Raw genomic sequence first — 11,716 nt, 5'->3', positions numbered from 1 at the left:
GGAGTACATGGGGGAAGAGGGAGGGACTTCTCTCATTCTGTCTCTTAAATTGGGTGGGCACCTGAGTGGCGTTACACGCCCAGCCACATGGTGATGCCAAGTCCAATGACCTACATGGGACATATAGTTGGTAAGTCTCGATGAGACAATTGGACACAACTTGGTAGAAATAATATTACAGTAATAAGTATTGGTGTACTGCCTTAAAGAAAAAGAGTGCATTTGAGCTTAGAGCAACCTCTCATGGTAATTCGTCTGAGGTCACCCTGTTCCATGAGAAAGGATTAGGTCCAAGGTACTTGGGACACTTTTCTCTCCAACATACCTTGGAAAAAAGTGTCTAAGGTACCTTGGAAACGACACCCAAAAACCCATCAAATGATAGGTGTCCAGTTAGATGGGTCCCACAAAACTTTTCTGTGATGTTCATTATTTAGAAATAATACATCAATGGTTGCAAAATGAGAGGTTCATATTCGTCCAAGCACCCTTCTGTTTGATGGATTTCTTGATGCCCTTTGGTGATGAATGATGTCCAAGAGTTTTGGACGCTTTTAATTCCTTGGACCTTATCCTCTCTCATGTTCCATGCATCCCAAACACCATGGTTGAACTTTATGTTTTTAGCTGTTCATTTGGAAAAACTCTAGATGCCATTTGCATCAACAACTCTAAATAAAAAAGGTGAAACCCATGTAAGATATAGAGTCCAACCATAGTGTTTTTTCCCATAGCAGAGCTGGGAGAATTAGGGCCCCTCCCTTTTACAAATAGCGTTTAGCCAAGTCAAACATGCCAAAGGTCAGTACATACTACCCGACAATTATGCAAGCACCCATATACCGGTGGGGTTTGAACTTGCAACGTCCCATCACATGGTGACTTGCACAAACTTCTTCTACCTCAGAGCTCCTATTGCTTTTTCCATACCAGAGTTGGGGGGTTTGGTAACAATACAGAAAGGGTGATTTGGTAGCTCACCTGATTGATTATCGTCTTATTGGTATTTTCTTCAAGTTAAAATCTCACGTGCAGGATGATTGAGTTAGAAATATCATGAAAAAAAGAGTCAGGACAAAGGGAATTTGTACAACCTAAGTGAGTTGTATTTTGCCAGATTCTTATTAAAATAAAGTGAAGCTATAACCACACTAATTATGGTCCTATGGTCTTAGGTTCAAAATCATATCACTAGGTAATGTAAATGCCTTAAACATTATGCAATTGAGAGTGTTACATGTTCCACCCAAGTAACTTCTAAGCTTCACTTCATGGCAGGTTAAGTTTCAATCTATTGTATTGAAACTGAAAGGATGGAAATCCAAATAAGCTTTGTTTGGGAGATGGATTTGAAGAGGATATTAGAATTCACTAAATCCCTTCTCCTAGCTGCTGTTTAGGAGCCTGGGTTTGGAAGATGGAGTGGAGATGGTAATCCAGACAACCTCGTTACTTCCTCCCCTTTGTCTGATCAAACTATATGGATTATAGACTTTGGGGCTACCGACTACATGACTGGAGCCAAATGCAAAATAACTAACATCATACCCCCAGGTCTTAAAGGACATGTAACCATTGCCAACGAATCCTTAGTTCCAGTGGAGGGAATAGGAGAGACACTTCTTTGGCAAAAACATTGGTCGTAATACTCTCCGTATGCCCAAGTTTACCTCAAATCTTTTATTGTTCCAAAAGATAACTCAGTCATAATTGCAATGTTATTTTCACCCTGACAAACATGATCTTTCAGTATCAGGAGACATGGAAAATGATTTATGAATGAAGAGCCAACAAAGGATTATACCTTACTGAAACTAGAAATGAAGCTCTCATGGCATCACATATAAAAGAGAATGACAAGATGTGGTACCATCGACTGGGCCACCCATCCAATAAAGTCCTAAAATCTCTCATGTCAGACACTGACTTTGATTGTTTCACTTGTGATGTTTGGAAAACGATTTGTGAATGAAGGACCAACAAAGGATTATACCTTCTTGAAATTGAAAGTGAAGCTCTCATGGAATCACAAATAAAAGAAAATAAAAAGATGTGGTACCATCGACTGGGCCACCCATCCAATAAAGTCCTAAACTCTCTCTTGTCAGACACTGACTTTGATTGTTTCACTTGTGATGTTTGTTGTTATGCCAAACTTACTAGCTCTCCTTTTCTGTATTCATAGAACTACTAAAAAATGTTTGAGTTGGTTGATAAGTCTAGAGAACCTGCCCCAATTGACTCCTACAATGGTTACAAATAATATGTGATCCTCATTGATGACTTTTTGTGGATGAGTCTATTCTATGGGGTTTCAAGGATGAAGTTTTCTCCCATTTCAAAGATTTTCTAAAAAATGTTGACACTGAATATGAGGCTAAGATCCAGTGCATCAGGAGCACAAATATTTGAATAAATCTTTTGTTTACTTTCTCCATAATGAGGGCATATACCACCAAACTATCTGCGTCAAACCCCCCAGCAAGATGGGGTCGTCAAGAGGAAAATTTGTCATTGCTTAGAAGTTACCAGAGCTTTCATGTTTCAAAATAATATACCAAAACACTTTTGTAACGATGCCATTGCTACATCTTCCTACCTTATAGGTTCCCCAATCTCAAATTGAGCAATCAGTCTCCCATGAAAATTGTCAAAGGGAGGAAGGTGCCCCTCGACCACTTGTGTGCTTTTGGGTGCACTATCTATGTCCTAAGCCCCTCTCAAGGGTGTGATAAACTCAGCCTTCTGGCCATTAAATGTGTCTTTCTTAGATAATCTTTCATCAAGAAGAGTTACACGTGTTATGACGATGAAAGAAAAAAATTATGTCTTGTGATGTCAGCTTCGAAGAGCAAACTCCTTACTTTTCGAGATCTGACCATGATAAGCAAGGGAGAATAAAAACCATCTAATCCTCCCTAATTTGAGCAATCTAGATGACTTCTTCATTACTCCCTCTGCAAATCTCCAAGAGACCAATGATAATGTAGATGGGTTTGAACCAATTCAAAGCACAAAAATAGTTCCCGAAGAAACATAACCCAACATGATGCTAATCACCCACCTTAGAGGCTCCAAGACTTTGTTACTTATAATGTCATCGCCTATCCCATTGAAGACCAACTGAAATATGAGCACCTACCAAAAAACTTTCTCACCTTTTTTAGCAATATATCGACTAACCTGAAACCTTTCAAATTTTAGGATGTCAATGCCCTCCCTGAATGAAGAAAATTCATGGCGAAAGATCTTGATTCTCTCCACAAAAACCATACATGAGACATTGTTCCTCTCCCAAAGGGCAAAAAGGTGGTTGGGTGTCGATGAACCTATAAAATAAAGTACAAAAGTGATGACACCATAGAAAGATACAAAGCCTGACTAGTAGCCAAATGATTTACCCAAATATAAGGAATAGACTAGCAGAAAACTTTTGCTCCCATAACTAAGATGGATATGCTAAGAGTACTACTTTTCATTGCATGCAACTACAACTAGAGTCTGTCACAATTGGATGTTAAAAATGCCTTTCTTCAAGGCGACTTAGAAGAAGAGGTGTACATGCAATTACCCCCATGCCATCCTAATGAAGGCAATCCGGCTATAGCATGTAGATTGAGGAAAGCCATATATGATTTAAAACAATCTCCTACGGCGTGGTATGCCAAGTTATGTTCAACTCTCCTCGACTGAGGATTTTGGAAGTCGAATGTAGATACGTCTCTATTCCTAAAAAGAATAGACGCATACACTCTAATGGTGCTTGTATATGTGGATGTTGTTGTCAAGAGAAAGAACAATCAAGAAATATCCAAGTTCAAAGAATACCTGCATGAAGTCTTCAACATCAAGAACCCTAAAAAGTTAAGATACTTTTTAGGGATAGAAGTCGCTCATGCACAGAAAGGGATATTCCTGTCCTAGAGAAAATACACTATGGATCTCTTAAAAGAGATCAAAAAGTTGGGAGCCAAACCTATCGACACCTCTGTAAAAGCTAACTATAAGATCAATCCTACTGAGGGGGAGCCTCTCAAAGACATCGAAAGCTACCAATAGCTTGTAGTAAAACTAATATACCTCACTGTAACCACGCCCGACATTGCATATGCAGTTAGTGTTGCCAGTTAGTTCATGCATGCACTACAGAAACACCACTTGGATGTCATAGACAAAATTCTCAGATACATCAAAAAATCTGTAAGGCATAGAATCTGGATGAAAATGAGTGGACACACTGAAGTAGTGGGATACTTTAACTTAGATTGGGTTGAATGTACCATGGACTAGAAGTCAATTACTGGCTCTTGCATTTTTATAGGGAGAATTTCATGCCTTGGAGAAGCAAAAAAACAAAATTTCATACCTTGATTGTGTTGAGGCCGAATAAACTTGTTTGGACCAAAGCATTGGTTATAGAAATGGGATTTCAAGTTACTACACCAATAAAAATGTTCTGAGACAATTAGGCAGGCATCCATATAACATTGAACTTTGTGTTTCATGAGAGGACAAAGCACATATAAATAGATTGCCATTACAAAAGGGAAAAGGTTTACTCAAAGAAAATCTGCACTCCATATGCCAAAAACTCCAATCAATTATTAGATATTTTCACCAAAGTTATTACCAAAGATCAGTTTGAGGTGATTCTTGACAAGTTGGCTTAATCAACATCTTCGCTCCAACTTGAGGGACAATGTTGAAAATTGGGATCCATTGAAGATAGGGATCCCCGACGATCTAGCACCAACCTCTTTATGATCCTCTATGGATAGTGACAAGACATACAACTATCCTCATCTCCCTCCCCTTCAATCATGTTGCCTTTCGTCTTTGGTCCCTTTTCCCTTTTTTGGTCCTTTCATATATGCAGGCACCACCAGCTATAAATATTGATGTAATATGCTATGGTGAATACGATTATCGTCTTGTCTCTTTTTTCGTGGATGTAGGTCGTCAATGGCCAAACTATGTTATATCCTTCGTTATTTTTTCCTTCTCCTCTCACTCTTCTTTTCTCTCGTTTCACGACTTCTTTTGCAACATGTTTCGTGAATTTGTTCACAAAGTAGGAGTACATCCTCGCTTTTTTTCTTAAGCAGGTAATTTATAAAAAGTTTGGGTTCTTAAGTAATTTACAAAAGGGATTCTATTCTTGCTTCTTTATAGTAAAAGATACCAAAGCAAGGCAAAACCATCACGGGTTGTGGTAGATCAAGATTTTTCAATTAGCATTTCTACTCATTTTGATTCTTGATGTTTCATGGTGCGATGAGAAGAAACCTATATGAGTTTGGGTTGAATATTTGGACATAAAACATGAGCATTTTTGGAGCATTCGGGACGTTTAGGGCTATCACTTCCCATGACAAGATGGATCACATTTTGCCTTTTTTTGTTTTTTGATGACGACAAACCCTCGGTGAGAATCGGGCCACTTAACGGGAACACTCCCTTGCAAGGTAAACCTTGATAGGGTAGCCAAAAGAAAGGAAAGAAAAAAACCCCTAAAGCAAAAGGAGTTTCTCCCTCACACCACTTTTTTTTTAGTACATAAAGTAAAGATGTGAAAGACGGCCAACAAAACTTTCTAAAGCTCACCTAACATCCCATGAACTTGTTAGGGTGCATTTTCCATGTTTCAGTCGTGCGGGTGGGTTTTAGTGATGCAAACTAAAAGCAGGATTTATAAGATCCAAGTATGATCCAGGATTCTAGGTTCGAATTTCATGGGCGTCATATCTGTTTCACAAGCCGATTGTTTGGGGGCAAGTCCATGAAGTTTTATGCTGTCAGGACAATGATCGTAAGTAGGTCAGTCTAAGCCAGCGCGGCTAGGTCTATGATCTTGGGAGCGGTTTCTCCATGTAAATATTAAAAAAAAAATGATTCAGGATCTACTATATGCTAATTTATATTAAATTAAATAAAAAACTAATTAAAAAAAGCATATAAGAAAATAACCTTTCAAGGTGACCCCACCTGAAAATTGTCATATGGTTGGGGAACTTTGTCATAAAAAAAAATAATTCAAACTCCAAAATCATTTTTATTCATTTTCTTATAGACAAAGGCCTAAAAAGCTACCAACGAGGCTCCATGTGGTTGGTAGGAGCTGTCCGTGCACATCTCCTTGTGGCTGGACGTTGCAGGTTCAAACCCCAATAAAATAATAACTTGTGGGGTCTGCCTAATTCCAGCTTGCTTTAAAAAAAAAAAAGGAGGCCAAAAATGCTCAATTTTGAATATGTGGGCTTAATATAAATTGATTGAATTTGTAGATAGGCACCTAATTTATGGTAAACTTATGTTTAGCAGTCTCATGTTTCAAATATTTAAAGAAAATGCCTCACTTCCTCAGAAATTGCTTGGTTAACTGCCTGCGTTACTTTTACGTTATAAGGTTACTTATTTGCCCTTAATGAGGAGGTGTACAAAGTGGAATTCAATAATATAAAAGAAAAGGTTAAAAATTGTCATTCGAAAGAGTTAACTAGAGGTGGGTGATACAAAAAGTAATAAAAGCCCCATTTGAGAAATTTGGTATAAAGGTAGTCGTTCGTCTAAAATATTTAAAAACTGAGGTAGGTAAATGTAACCTTACTACATGTCAGCTACATGTCTAAAGTGAATCCAATATCAAAATATAGTAAATGATATAAAAAAAAAAATCCAAGTACCAAGGAAAAATCGAAATATCAAAGATGCGTCAACGTGGATCCAATCATCTCAGGCTGTGCCTCGCTCCTGACTGCATCATCAATCATTAATCTGGATGGGATATCTTGCTCCGGATCTGCTCCACTCAGCTTACTTGAGAACCCGAATCCATTACCCTGTTTGAGAGTATAAAAGTTGGGTAATTTTGGATTAGGGATGGCAGTGGACAGGTGCGGGACAAGGTCTCCACCCCCCGCCTCATCTCAAAATTCGGACCTCCATTCCCACACAGTTTGAATTTTAACCTCTATCCCCTTTTCATGTCCTCAATCCCCGGTTCAAGGGCGAGGCGGGATGGGCCCGTTTCTCCTGAGTCCATTGCCATCCTTAGAAGGACTGGGGACGGAACGGGGTAGGGCGGGGATCGGCATGGGGATGGGGTGGGGCGGGAGAAAGCGTAAGTCTATCCCCGCCTCCATTCCAGAGGCGAAGCCAGAAGTTTTTTGTTGGGTGGGCAGACTTCGGGTGGTGATCATCGACCTCTGGCGGTGGCGCAGTGGCACGAAGCTTCCATGGTGGTGAAGATCATACATCGAGATCGAAAGCCTGTTTCGGTAGTTGAGCCACCTCCTTCTTGGTGGTGATCCAGCAGCAAGCCGAAGGTCTTCCAATTGAGGTGCCTCCTCAGCTCTCTCTCGGAGGGGACGGTCCTCGCCACAACATCGAGGCAGAGCAACTCTGTATCGCAGGGAGGCGTGATCTCCACTCCTGCACGACCTTGCTCTCATCTTCTTCGACAAGCATTCGCATGGAAAGAATGCAACCTCCAAATCGTGGGGAATGAAGAAGAAGACCCGAGTCTTATCATATTTCGACTCGGTTTCTAATTCTGGGGTGGGCGGTCAGCCCACCCCTGGCTCCGCCACTGCTCCATTCCCTCACGGGTTTTGATTTTAACCTTCATCCCCGTTTCATGTCCTCCATCCCCCGTCCAAACCGGTGAAGCGGAGCGGGGCCCTGTTTTCCCTAGGTCCACTGCCATCCCTATTTTGAATGATGTCTAGGCTTCCAATTCCATCTATAGATATTTCCTAGCCTTTCAAATCAAATGATAGGGGCCCAACACTTTATATGAATCGGCTCCCCATACTTGACCAGGTGGGTTGGCGTAAAACATTCTAAGTTGGAAGACGTAAGCAAGTTCGATACCATTCCTTTGGCATGGTTGAAGCCAAAGGAAAAAAAACAAAGAAACTCTGTGTGGTAGGGTACGAGTATTAGTGGAGTTTTATACCAATAGGAGCTCTGCTTGTTTGGTATGAGCTGTGTGTGCATGTTACCTTGTGTTGAAACGTTGCAAGTTCAAAACCCAATGGTACGTTGTATAACTGGTGGGGGTATGCCTAACCCCATCATGCCTATCTAAAGAAACAAATAGCTAAGTTTTACACCGTAGACACCAAAATAAGGCGACGTGACTGCAGTGTAAAACTCCACTAGGACTCCCCTCCTATCCACTGGGAGAGTTTTTCTATTGGCTTCAGGCTACGCACACCCCATGTATCGAACTCTTGACGTCCTTCAACTTGAATGTCTTATGCCACTACTTCTTAGCCCAGTGTGCAGAGTTCTTGTGGGACTTCCTCTTTATAAGCGAATCGTCCGAATTCGTTCGGATCAGTCCTTACCTGATTCAAAGGGTGCCAATTCACCGGTCATTTCAACTCAAGTATTTAAATATTTTTTTGATGTTTTCAAGAGGGTTATTTTTTTTAACATTTTTAAGATACTTTTTATTTTTTAATGACATGTGTGATCCAACGGTGAGAAAGCATCGATTCACAAACAATTCGCATTCGATTCAGAGGTTTTCGTGAGAAACCAATTCACCTACTGAACCTATTTTAACAACATTGGTAACGAGTACCCATAGTTGGCAAATTTGGTTAGTTGACTTTGCTACTTAATGACTTGGTCCGAGTGATGCATAAAAAAGGTCAACCAATTAAAGAAATTCGTTTTGGACCTAAATTGGGTTCAAAACTAGTGAGACTCGATAATACCCGAATGTTTTGGTCTGACTTCGTTCACTCGTCCAACTGGATCATGTTTCAACTACATAAAAAAATAATATTGAAAAGAACAAGGATTGTTTCTAGCAATAAATATATGAATATGTATATTTATGCACATATATATATGATAATAGAAAGTAAATAAATTTGAATATATAGTAACAAAAGCAATACTTACTTTCTCAAATTTTTATAAAGAAAATTGGAAAGATATATATTTATATTAATGAATCTCTCTCTCTCTCTCTCTATATATATATATATGGGTAAATATTAGCTACTAATGAAAGTAAGAAACTAATGAGTAGAAATCACTTTTTTCTTAAAAAATTCTAATTTTTTGTAGATCGAATGTTACGGATGTGATCTACATGGTTTGTTTAGTAGGGAACTTGTTTTGAATCATGTGATTATGACAAGTAATTAGGTTTTTATAAGGGTTCAAAAATCAATGGCCCATAATATGCCAAATTTTCACAACTCAAAATATCGCATTTTTACATAAAAAAAAAGTTTGATTCAAGGCTTGATCCTTAGCAAACAAACCATGCTAAAGACATCTATGTGGTTAGATTGAATCGATACAACTTGCAGCTTTGATTTTTAGCTCATTAATTTCTTACCTTCATTAGTATCAAATATATGTGCATGTGTGTCCATCAGAATATGGGAACTACCATGTGAAATAAGCATTTTGACACTTTTTTGCAACTCCTACCCTGCATATGTGTTCAGGTGAATTTGTTAGGAATTGACTGTTTAATCGTGTATTTTTATGAAAAAATTAAATTTTTTTGGATGCTTGAATATTTATGAAAATTCTAAACGGTTGATTTTTAAGTCTTAAAAAATCTTGCTTATGCACAAGAGCTTGATGAAGTAAGTTTGTATGTTCCGTACCGCGAAGAAAGCGATTGCAACTGAGTCTACCTTTAGAATAACATAGAGAAAAGAGCAACAGTGCGACTTTTTTTTTATATATTTATACGAAAAAATCGCCTCGAGGATTAGAGACCTAGCCGCGCTGGCTCAGACTGACTTAAAATAGAAAAACGATACTTTGTCCATAAGACCATCATTTTCATGCTTTTGCTTTTGGACATTCTCTGCTGCCACTCGTTCTTATGCACTCCATGAACCTTGTCTGTGAGGAAACAAAGTTGTTTGTCCCACATGGAAAATGGACTGGAAAATTGAAGCAGATTGACTGAATGGGCCAAAAACGTTGGGTTTGGTAGGGCTATATGTCCTTGGGCATCATCCAAACTTGGGTAAGGGGGCTTGGGCTAAATCATTGGGAATGTGGTGATTGACTCAATGTCTAGGCCGCCTAACCCAATACTAGGCTTGGCTTCAGTTCAAAAGTTTTTAGGCATGACCTAGCCCAACCAGATGTTAACCTAGTTTATGTAGGCTCGTCAACGTCTTAAGGGCTTGAGGTCATTAAGTCAAGTTTAGGCCGAACCTTGCAATCTAGTGCAATTCGGGCCTGCTATTCACACTACAAAGTACAAACTATCCATGCTGCATTAACTATAAAAAAAGAATCCTAAAAGCTGGCTACATACGTTCTGGTTGCTGACCCAGATCCAGATATAACTTATTGGTTTCCTAACATATGGGTCAGATCCGATTGGAAACTCCAAGGCTCCAAGCCATTTGTTTTACTAGGTATAGCAGGCAGCCCAAATTTGAATCCGTGTTAGATTTAGAATCCAGGAGTCAGGTCATGCTGGAGCTGGAGCTGGAGCTGGAGCTGGATTCAGATTCATATAACAGAGAGGGTGTGGAGTTTTGTACACCAAAGGTAACTGAATAGGTCACGGTCAACATTTCACCTCTAGGTGACCCAAAAAAGTAGTAGTTTCTCTTAGGGATGGCAGTGGATCAGGGAGGGGTCGGGGGACAAGGTCTCCACCCCCGCCCCTTCTCAAAATCCCTGCCTCCATCCCTGCATGGGTTTTGATTTTAACCTCCATCCCCGCCTTCATTCTTGTTTCATGTCCTCCATCCCCGATCCAAACGGGATGAGGCGGGACAGGGGGCCATTTTTCCTTGGTCCACAGCCATCTCTAAAGAAGGACCGGGGATCGGAAGGGGCGGGGCGGGGTGGGGCAAGGCGGGGGTCGAGGATGAGGATGAGGCGGGGCGGAAGATAGCATAAGTCTATACCCGAACGGGTTTTGATTTTAACCTTCATCCCCATTTCATGTCCTCCACCCCCCGTCCAAACAGGGCAAGGCGGCCCTTCTTATGGTTCTTTGTTTTTTTTTGGATGATGAGGAACCCTTGCTAAACACCTGGTCACTTAATGGGCCTGCCCCCATGCAAGGTAAACCCCAGGTAGAGTCACCGACACCCAAGCCCTTGCGGAGCCCACCAGTTAAAGGTTCTCACACACCTGATAAGAGTTGAACCTAGGACCAAAGGGTCGCTGCCACTCACTGGTGATCCATAAGGACCATAACAATCTTTTTTTACAGTTACCAGAATTAGTCATCTAGATTCAGGCATCGATCATGGAAGATGACAGACCCACTTCAAGGCCATTAAATTTAGTCTGTATTATGGATGACGCCCATGGATTGGGATCCGAGACTGAGACCCCTTGATTATGATTGTAAAACCTAAACATTAGGGATGGCAGTGGGGCGGGGCGGGGCGGGGGACAAGGTTTCCACCCCCGCCCCGCCTCAAAATTTTATCCTCCACCCCCGCCCCGCCTCCGCGGCGGGGATGGATTTTATCCTCCACCCCCGCCTCCATCCCCGTTTCATACCCTTCATCCCCGGTCCAAATGGGGCAAGGCGGGGCGGGGCCCCGCTTTCCCCCGGTCCACTGCCATCCCTACTAAACATCCAGGTAATCTCATTTGACCCACTTAAAATCATAGTTTTTTTGTTTTCCGATTTATAAAGCGAGTAAACTGCACCCTGACATGAAGACCTGATCGCGCTGGCTCAGCCTGCCATACCTAT

This window comes from Nuphar pumila, chromosome 11 (genome assembly GCF_984573655.1).
Source record: "Nuphar pumila chromosome 11, dmNupPumi1.hap1.1, whole genome shotgun sequence".
Taxonomy (NCBI): domain Eukaryota; kingdom Viridiplantae; phylum Streptophyta; class Magnoliopsida; order Nymphaeales; family Nymphaeaceae; genus Nuphar; species Nuphar pumila.
Note: the sequence above shows the minus strand (reverse complement) of the source record.